This window comes from Alexandromys fortis, unplaced genomic scaffold (assembly GCF_014885135.2).
Source record: "Alexandromys fortis isolate MF-2015 unplaced genomic scaffold, M_Fortis_MF-2015_v1.1 scaffold_133, whole genome shotgun sequence".
Taxonomy (NCBI): Eukaryota; Metazoa; Chordata; class Mammalia; order Rodentia; family Cricetidae; genus Alexandromys; species Alexandromys fortis.
This window is the reverse complement of record NW_026068030.1, coordinates 4,902,922-4,912,847: the sequence shown is the minus strand read 5'-3', so window position 1 is coordinate 4,912,847 and position 9,926 is coordinate 4,902,922. Positions and strand designations below refer to the sequence as shown.

At 44.0% G+C, this 9,926-nt stretch overlaps 1 protein-coding gene across 2 annotated transcripts in view; it reads left to right on the top strand.

Annotated features, from left to right (window-relative positions):
* The first annotated feature begins 7,071 nt into the window (after positions 1-7,071).
* Ezh2 (enhancer of zeste 2 polycomb repressive complex 2 subunit) overlaps positions 7,072-9,926 on the top strand; it is a 54,603-nt gene continuing 51,748 nt past the window's right edge. Inside the window, exon 1 of one of the 2 annotated variants that reach the window (XM_050164443.1) lies at positions 7,072-7,200. The gene's annotated coding sequence lies outside the window, so the exon portion shown is untranslated. Of the gene's footprint in view, positions 7,201-9,028; positions 9,169-9,926 lie in introns of those variants that run through there. The other variant, XM_050164444.1, reaches the window with a different exon arrangement.

The following is a 9,926-nucleotide window of genomic DNA, read 5'->3' as shown; positions in this document are numbered from 1 at the left end:
ATTGATCTCATAGAGATCCATCTGCCTTTGCCTGAGATTAGAGGCATGTGGTACCATGTACAGCCCATATGGTTTTAGTATATAAAAGCTGTTTGGGCTGCAACAGGGATTTCAATTTGTAGATTTACCATGGTTGTGCTGCTAAACCATGTTCGGGTTTATTAATTTTATATGCATTTGAGTCTTTGGTTAGAAATGGTTAGTTGATGTGAATGGGGAAAATTCATGAAATGCAACACAAATTTAATACTAAAGTAACTTTTAGATTACTGGAATGTCAGGGTTATGATTTAAATTTGTTTTTTAAAAAAGAACCTCCAAGAGAGCATACATAGAACAAAAAGAAAAGACAGAAAAGGAAAAGAAAATAGAGGTAATGTCACTATACTTTTTACATAGTTCAAGGGGAATATCTACTGTTTTCCCTGGGATTCAGGCCTTTATGCATTCTGTGAAGTCCTAGAAAGGTTGGAGACACAGTAGGTCAGGAACAGGTTAGGAAATGTACTTGAGCTCGATGTGCAGCCAGAAGGCAGTGATAAGGTGCTAACTGGGGGCCTGGCGGTGGTGGCACACGCCTTTAATCCCAGCACTTGGGAGGCAGAGGCAGGTGGATCTCTGTGAGTTTGAGACCAGCCTGGTCTACAAGAGCTAGTTCCAGGACAGGCTCCAAAACCACAGAGAAACCCTGTCTCGAAAAACCAGAAAAAAAAAAAAAAGTGCTAACTGGGTGCAATCGCAGGCAGCCAACAAGCTTTAGCTGACTGGGTCACGCAGGGAGGAAATCGGATCTTATTGTCTTTCACTGAAACCTTAACCCAACAGAATCTAGGCTCTGCTTCCCCTGGCCCTGCTGATCTGCCAACCATGCTGATGTTTTCTGTGCAAGGGCTTTTCTGAAATCATTGATGGGATGGCCATTGCTTAGCAGAAGGCTGCTTGAGGCTCTTTTGTCTTTTGAATTAATGTCTCCATCTGCCCTAGGCTGAAACTCTATGGGAAATGTTTCATAATTGCTTCAGAATGATTCAGGTCTTCATGAGCTCAGAAGCAGTGTGAAGCACAGAGATCTGCTGAGACTAAGCAAAGAAGTGCTGGAGAAGAATGTGATCATTTGAATCACAGATTTAGATTTTTTTTTTTTTTTTTTGAGACAAAGTTTTCTCTGTGTAACAGCCCTGGCTGTCCTGGAACTCACTTTGTAGACCAGGCTGACTTTAGACTCACAGAGACCTGTCTGCCTCTGTCTCTCAAGTGCTGGAACTAAAGATGTGCGCCTCCACACACACCATCACCTGGCTTAATTTATATTTTAAACATAGGGTTGCACACAATACTGTTACACTGTTCTTTCATAATCAAAGGAGACACAGTATTCTTTCAATTTTTATTACATCTATTTATTAAGGGTTTGGGGACATAGCCCACTGTTAGAGTAATTGGCTAGTGTGGGGGAGGCTCACAGTTCTACCCCAACACCACAAAACCAAAACAAAGCTATTACTTATGTGTGTGGAAGGGTTGAGGGAGCGTCATACTAGCCCAGATACAGTATTCCATTTAGCAGATGTAATCTAAGACATTCCCAGCGAGCTCTAATTTGTCCAAATGCATAGAATTTGAATTTGACTTCAGAATTTTCCATTTTCAAAATAGGTTACACTTCTGAAACTCATCAAATATTATCAACATTATCTGTCTTTCCACTTCATTTGATGACTACAACACCTGAGCTTAAGATTATTAATTCTTGGGAGGAGCTAAAGCTGTGTAGTTACCTATGTACACTATTTTGCAATAGATGCTTGCCATTGATAAAGCTTTAAAATAGGATTTGGGGCCAGTTGAATGGCTCAGCTGGCTAAGGTGTTGGCCACAGAATCTGACACTTGAGTTCAGTTCTTAGGGCCCCTATGGTGGATGGAGAAAACAGACTCCTAGATTACTGACATATGCATTGTGAGATGGGCACTCTCTTTCCTTCACAAATGTAAATAAATAGATAGTAATGGATAATGGCTGGAGAGATGACTCACTGTTAAGAGTACTTGCTCCTCTTTTCAAGGACCTGAGTTCAGTTCCCAGAACCTACACTGGGTAATCACAACTGCTGTTAACTTCTGGCACTCTCTTCTGACCTTCAGGAGTGCCCCTGCACACAAATAAAATCCTTTAGTGGGAGACAGAGAGCAGTGAACTTTAGAAGAGGGCATTAGACCCCCTGGGACTGAGTTACTGAAGATTGTAAGCCTAGGTCCCCTGGGAAGGCAGCGAAGGCAGCAAGTACTTTAAATCATGGAACCATCTCTCCATCCTGTGTAGGAGACCTTATTAGTGGTATGTGAGTGAGAAAGGCTTCCTAAGTCCCTCTGACCTGGAAGATGTGAGGGTAGATGCTCAGTGTCTTAGGGCTGAGTAGGGGCAGGGAGTCCCCAGCTGCTGAGAGCCACTCTGTTCCTCTCTTGTTCTCAATGGGGTGAGTTGTCCAGAGTTTCTTACCTTTAGAGACCTTAGAGTCTATGGACTTTCTGTTGCTGTAGCCAATTTTGTTGTCAAATTTCATAACCAAATTTGTTGTCATACCAGAAAATTAGCATGACAATGTGGTCATTGAGGGTAATGCCAGCCCCTGTATCAAAGATATCACTTAAAGGTTAAAAGTCACAGAAGATAATCTGGTCCTCAGTCTAGCAGTTCAGGAAGCCTTTCAGGGGGCTCTCTGGTGCATACTTCATCACTTCCTGGTGTCATTGTGTGTGTCAGCTTCCTCAGGGTGATGCGTCAGATCCAGGACAGACACATTGGAGGTAGTAATACGGAAGGCCTTGCTGGTAAGCTTTACATTCCACTCTGGGGTGACCTCACAGCCAGGAGATAAAGGGTTCTGGACAGTCGCAGACACCATGACAATTTCCCCAGGGGGTCTTCTGAATGGTGGTGTGTTGTGTAGTAGCTTCCTCTAAAATTAAATTTACATGTTGGAGGGAAGCTCGTTAAACACAGGATGCTAGAAATAAAACAATAGGACATTCTGAGTAGAGGTGAAATAGTCTGTCCTGCAAGGAAGTTAAGCTCAGTCTCTGAAACTGACCAGATGAACTAAACTCCTCACTCCCAGCATATTTAAACTTTAAGGACTGTTGACATTCTCAGGTAAGCTAAGCTGCCAGGAAGAAGTAGAGACCAATTGAGTTACCTGGAAGCAGCTCAGACCAACTGAAGTTACCTGAAAAACACACCCTCCAATTTGCTGAGTTACCAAAGTTGTGCTCTGTACTCCAGGTGTGCAGCTTTCACCATCGGTCACTCATGCATGGTGGTAGAGACATTGGGCGCTTAAGAGAAATCTCACACTGGCTCAGAACTGAGAGGGGAAAACTTACAAATTAGGATTCTCTGCTTGAACGATGGATGGAGATCCAATCCAAAACAAGCCCAAATGAGTGAACAGGAACAAGGAGGGTGGAGAGAAGAAGGGGGCGTGGACATGCTTTGGTATCTGGGTAAATAGTCATTAATCTTCCCAAATGTTTGTTTCTGTTGTTCTCTACATACAAATAATATAAATCTTTGTTTTTTTTTTTTTTTTTTTTGTAGTTCCAATCTAATAAAAATCAAAGCTGACTTTGGAGATAGAGTGTGGCTCTCTCCTTCTCTAAACCCAAGCATATTTATCAAAGGGAAATCCAAAATCTCTGCCTCATGTTAGAAGAGCCAACTGATATGGGACAGAAGATAAACCAAAATCTTATTGTTACTAATCTCATAATTCTTTGGTTTTATATGGACTCCTTAACAGCTTTTCTTAGGTATAAAGGTATAATGTTTAAAATATTAATATATATTAAATTTTTGTCATAATATTAATCATCATATAGAGTACTAACTAATTCTAGAAAAAGCCTTACTTACCTTCTTGTACATGAATTCACGTTTGAGTCTCTATCAGTTTTCTGTAGTGAACCAAGAGCACACCTAACAGCGAACTTTGAAGTCTCCATAAAGTGGATGGGGCACCACAATGATGATTCCTCCACGACTGTGATAATATGACTAAGCTTCAAAACAATACCTAAAGATCAGCTTTGAACTACAGAAACACTTACCTCTGCTCAATCTTTCAAATGATAATTTTCAGCTCTAATTACAGTTTCTTTTCTTTTTTTTAAAATTTATTTATTATGTATATAGTGTTCTGGGCACCAGATCTCATTATAGATGGGTGTGTGTCATCATGTGGTTGCTGGGAATTGAACTCAGGACCTCCGGAACAGCAGTCAGTTCTCTTAACCTCTGAGCCATCTCTCCAGCCCTCTAATTATATTTTCTATGTAGATGTGCATGTCTATTTCTTTTTTTTAAAATTTTTATTGATATTTATTGAGCTCTACATTTTTCTATGCTCCCCTCCCTGCTTTTCCCCTCCCTCCTTCAATCCTCCCCCAAGGTCCTCATGCTCCCAATTTACTCAGGAGATCTTGTCTTTTTCTACTTTCTACTTCCCATGTCGACTATATCTATGCAAGTCTCTCTTAGTGTCTGTATTGTTGTCTAAGTTCTCTGGGATTGTGGTTTGTAGGCTGGGTTTCTTTGCTTTATGTTTATAAACCACTTATGAGGGTTAGAGGTTAAGAGCATTGCCTGCTCTTCCAAAGGTCCTGAGTTCAATTCCCAGCAACCACATGGTGGCTCATAGCCATTTGTAATGGGGTCTGGTGCCCTCTTCTAGCCTGCAGGCATACAGACAGAATATTGTATATACATAATAAATAAATATTTAAAAAAACCACGTATGAGGGGCTGGAGAGATGGCTTAGTGGCTAAGAGCATTGCCTGCTCTTCCAACAATTCCCAGCAACCACATGGTGGGTCACAGCCATAGGGTCTGGTGCCCTCTTCTGGCCCGCAGGCATACACACAGACAGAATATTGTATACATAATAAATAAATAAATATTAAAAAAAAAACACTTATGAGTGGTACATATCTATTTCAAGTACCGTTGTTGCCCTACCCATTCTGGGTCTTGTGCTTTTTCTGAAGCTGGCTAAAATGTCCTTTTAAAGAAGTTTTGTATAAATATTTAACATTTCTTTCTTCTAAACACCTAACAATTTTCATTACAACTCTTGAATTTCACCAGAAGCCCCATCTCTATACTAATGCCCCTAATATAATTTCCTTGATTTTTCCTCTATAAGATGCTATCATACTTAATATTAAAGTACAGATGAAATAGCAACACAAACTTAAGAGATAAGTAGTTACCTCCTGAGTTCAAATTGTTTATGAAAAAAGCAAGTATAAGCTGCTGATGCAGCTGGCCAGAAGCATGCTTACCATGAGAGGTTAATATGTTGATAATTCTTCGGTATGGCTGCTGGGATTTGTCACATTATGGAGCACTCTGGGTGTACATATTTTGTTTTTATTTGGATATGATTGCATTTGCTTTTAATCTTATAGATTCAACGTATACTTCTTGGCATTGACTTGTTTCTGTATACATGGAGGACTAGATACTTTGTTGACTATTCTTGGTGGTCAACTTGACTATATCTGGAATTAACTAAAACCCAAGAGGCTGGGTACACCTGCAAGCACTTTTTTTCCTTAATTAAATCGTTTGGCTTTTAATCTGGGTCTTTTGAGGTGGGAAGATACACCTACTTGTCCTCACTCTAGCTGGCAAATGCAGTCTCTCTTGCAGGAGCCACTTCCTCGGGTTTCCTGTGTTTATTAAAGACCAGTCAGAGACATTCAGGCTTGCAGACCGAACAACCAACCAACCACTTGATTCTTGGATTATCCATTGGTAGACAGTAATTGTTGGACTAGCTGGACCACAGGTTGTAAGCTATCCTTACAAATATATATCTTATAAATATACATGTAAATCTTATATATAATCCTATAAATATGACTGTGTACATGCCTACATATGTATATGTGCATGTGTATATACACACAAACATATATGTATTCATTCTATCAGTTCTGATCCTTTAGAGAACCATGACTAATACAGATACACAACTCAATTTCCAGTGTCATAAATTCTCAATCTGAACTATTATTGAATCTGTTTTTACAGGTCTGTGGGATTTTGCCATACAGGTCCATTTTATTAAAAGTAAATTCGAAATACCTTTCACTCCGTTGCCAGATAATCCAACAGGGGACAGAGTGTATACTAAGCACTTTTTCTAATTCCTCTGTCCCAAGATGGTTTCTAACCACTGACAAATGTTACAATCTTTCTGACAGGGGTAAGCAATCTGCATACAAAAGTTGTTAATGAACAATTTGAAACCTGACAAGTGCTGAGAACCATAAGCATGGCTTGGAAGGCCTTTCAGAGAAATCTGAAGTCACCATCATGTCGCTTTTTCTCACGTTGCCGGGGCACTAGGCGGCAGTTTTGCTAGCCAAAGCCGCCGGAGGCCGAAAGGAACCGCACTAACTTTCTCTGCCCGGTAGTTGTCAGCCGCGAGGAGACGGGAGACGGCCCGCCCGGCAGAACACGCCACGCGGGGCCCGCCCGACACGAGCGTAGGACCCCCGGCCCAGGACGTGCACGCCAGAAGACGGCGGTTAAAACTGTTACCACCCCCGAGTTTTGAACTATTTCAAACTTGGCTCTGGCGCCCGCCCGCCCCCTCCCCCTCCCGAGAACGACTCGGCGCCTATTCCCGCCAAGAGCTGGCCCGCCCTCCGGCCGCTTCCCGCCACCCCGACCTCCCCGCCTCCCGCTCGTGCGGGCTTCGGGTCCCGCCAAGCGTCGGCTCCCCGCGTGCCTGCCCACGGCTTTCCTGAGCGCTACGCCACGTTGGCGAAAGAACAAAGACGGCGACCGGGGCGCTTCCAACCAGCCAGCCCTGTCACTCGCGCACGCGCTGCCGCCTGCGAGCCTCGCGCTCTCTGGGCTGGGACTCGCCCGAAAGGCTCCCAGCACGACGGGCCCTCTGATTGGAGGGCGCCCTCTCGCATCCGCCAATCGGGGCGGCGCTTGATTGTGCTGGGGGGCGCCAAATAAAAGCGATGGCGATTGGGCTGCTGCGTTTGGCGCTCGGTCCGGTCGCGTCCGACACCCAGTGGGACATCGAAGGCAGTGGAGTCCCGGCGGCGGCGGCGGTGGCGGTGGCGGCGCGTGGGGGCGGCGGCGCGCGGGAGAGGCGTGGGCTGGCGCGCGGGGCGAAGGTAGCGCTCGCGATCGGCCGTCGGCAGGCTGGGATCTGGAACGCGCCCCGGGGCGGCGGCGGCGGCGTTCGCGGGACCTCCGCGCGGCTGCCCGGCCAGTCTCCGGCAGCGCCCAAGCGGGGCTCACCAGGGCTCCGCTTTTGTGGGCGCGGTGGGAGGGCGAGGGGAGACCTTCCCGAGGGGGTCGTGAGGTGCGGGTCGGTCCACGCGGTTCCACGAGTGGACTGTGTGGGTCCCCGGAGATGCGGGCGGGTGGGGGCCGGCGGTGGGGGCTTCTGTCCGGGAGCCTGATCCCGCCGGGCTGGGGCTGGGGGCGTTCCTGTGGCCGATCGGGGCCGGCAGCTCCGCGCCGCAAGTCTCCTTTGTGTGGCGGGGCGGCGCGAGCGCCCGGGTGGGACGGGACCTACACACAAGTTGGTGGGACCGAGCCGAGAGTCCGCACTCAGACAAAGGACAGACTGTGTCTCGGGAAGGGAGGGGAGGACGCGACACTCGGGGCTCCCGCCGCGCGGGTGGGGGCGTGGGGAGGCGCGACGCGAGCGCGAGTGGGCAGGGCTGGTCCCTGCCTGGCCCTTGCTGGGGGGCGACCGACCAGCGCCCAGCCCGGCTGCTTCGGGACTGTGCGCGAGGTGGGAACTCCCTTAGCCCCGAGGCTGACATTTCCCCGAGAGCCCGGAGTCTTCCCACAGCCTGGGGCAGCCGGTGTCCTCGCCTGGCTTTGTGCTAAGTTCGCTGGTAAAGTCGAGCTGTGTTCCCTTCTCGTGGTGGTATTGGCGTGGAGGGCTTTCTTGCCGAGTTTCTCACTTCATTGTACGACCCCCTCTCCCTTGCACGCACTAGATCTATGCCGCAGGCTACTTTTTGAAATGGGAGAAATTGATAAAACACGGGCTTTCGAAAACTTGGTGAACGCCGTGGGAGTTCCACTTTCTAAAGAATCGTAATCTTAAGAAAAAAAAATTACGGGCTGTTTTGGCCAACTTGTGTGCTTCTGAGAAGGGCGACAGGTGCTAAAGAAATCAACTGTCATTTACTCAGCTATTATTCCCCAAATCTCCAGGTGGAAGAGATGGTAGAACTCGATGATCGAAATAAAATGCCCACGAGAAATGTGGGTTAGGCTGTAGGGTTGACAGTTTCTTATTAATGGGTCATGTTTTCCTTGAACAATAGCTTTGGTGAGTCAGAAAAGACGTTTGTTGTCTAAGAAATTCGAATGTATTCTGGTCACAATTCAATGAAACTTCTTTTGTTTATCACATAGGATCGGTAGAATCTAAATTCATTTGACGTAAAAATCAGCCTTTGATATTTAAAATACTTTACAACAACACTTTCTCAGTTTCAAGAAAGTCGTTGCCAGCTTAATTTTCTGGAATTTTAATGTCACATAAAACATTTTAAAAAATATTTTAAAATACTAATGCTGTCACAGTTGAATGTAGTTTATGTTTCTGGCGATTTTTGAATTATTTTCTATTACTTTTCACTAATGAACATTAGCAGTGAATTCATATTTGTTCGTATAATTAACTTATAATTTTATTTGCAAGATTGTGGAAATATTTAGGTTATAATTAATTTTCTGTTCTTGTTTTCTCAAGTTGGAAAAGGATTGGATTCTGGTCTTAAATGAAAGGAACTCCACTTTTTCTCTTCGGGTGTGTTAGAGGATAAAATATTTAAAGTCCCAGACACACTTTAGGAAAATTGCATCCTAAATTCTTATTTTGATGGGAACTGAATATATTTTTTAATAAGAAAACAAACCAAAAGTAAAGCCCTGACTCTCCTTATTGCATTGTTTTATTTGATGGAGACCTAAAGTACATCTGCTAACTTACAGCTTCCTACAAATGGAGACAAAGAAATGCAGTGTCGAAGCTCTACTGCTTCTGATTTGTGGAGTGGAGCATCTCGGAACAGACATTCCAGGTGCTGCTCCAAGTGTTGAGATTGTGAAACAAGGTTTGCATTTGTATTAAAATCCTATTGATAATCTCATTCATTATGGTGTGAGCTAGTTGTGTAGAATTTTGGTAGAAACTTGGGTGTTAGAAATTAAAATTTTCAGTTTTGCCTGAACTTGTGATTTGTTCTCTAGTTGACATCTGCTATCTTGTACTGGCCATAGATATTTCTTAAAACCTCTTTTTCAGGAATTGGTTAAGATTTTCGCCTTAGGTTCTGGTAGAATTGAGTGTTTAGGCAGTCTAGTGATAGAAAAGAAAGCCACTTGTTGATTTAGTGTAGCTAGAAGTGTTCTTTTTGGTACTGATTTCTCTTGCATGGATACATGTAACCATTATCTTAGTGTTGGCCATGTAAAGGTTTTAGCAGGTTTCCCAAATCACACATTTTCTCAAATCTGAAATTCTTTTTGCTTTAGAATGACCGTCATAGTTTGAGGTTGTATGCTCAAGAACTTTAGATTTATTTCCTTATTACCCTTTAAATAATGAAGAAAGTAGATTTGCTTTTGAAAAACCAACAAGGAAAGTTCCTCTGCTGATACAATGAATTATGGGCTAATTAGAAATGGTTTATCCCTGGACAGTGGTGGCGCACGCCTGTCTTGAAAAACCAAAAAAAAAAAAAAAAAGGTTTATTGATTAGCTTTGAAGTCTTTATGTCACTATAGATATGAAGAGTCTGTAAATTAGAAGTTATGGGCTGGTGAAATCTTTTTTTTTAAATTGATTTTATTGAGCTCTACATTTTTTTCT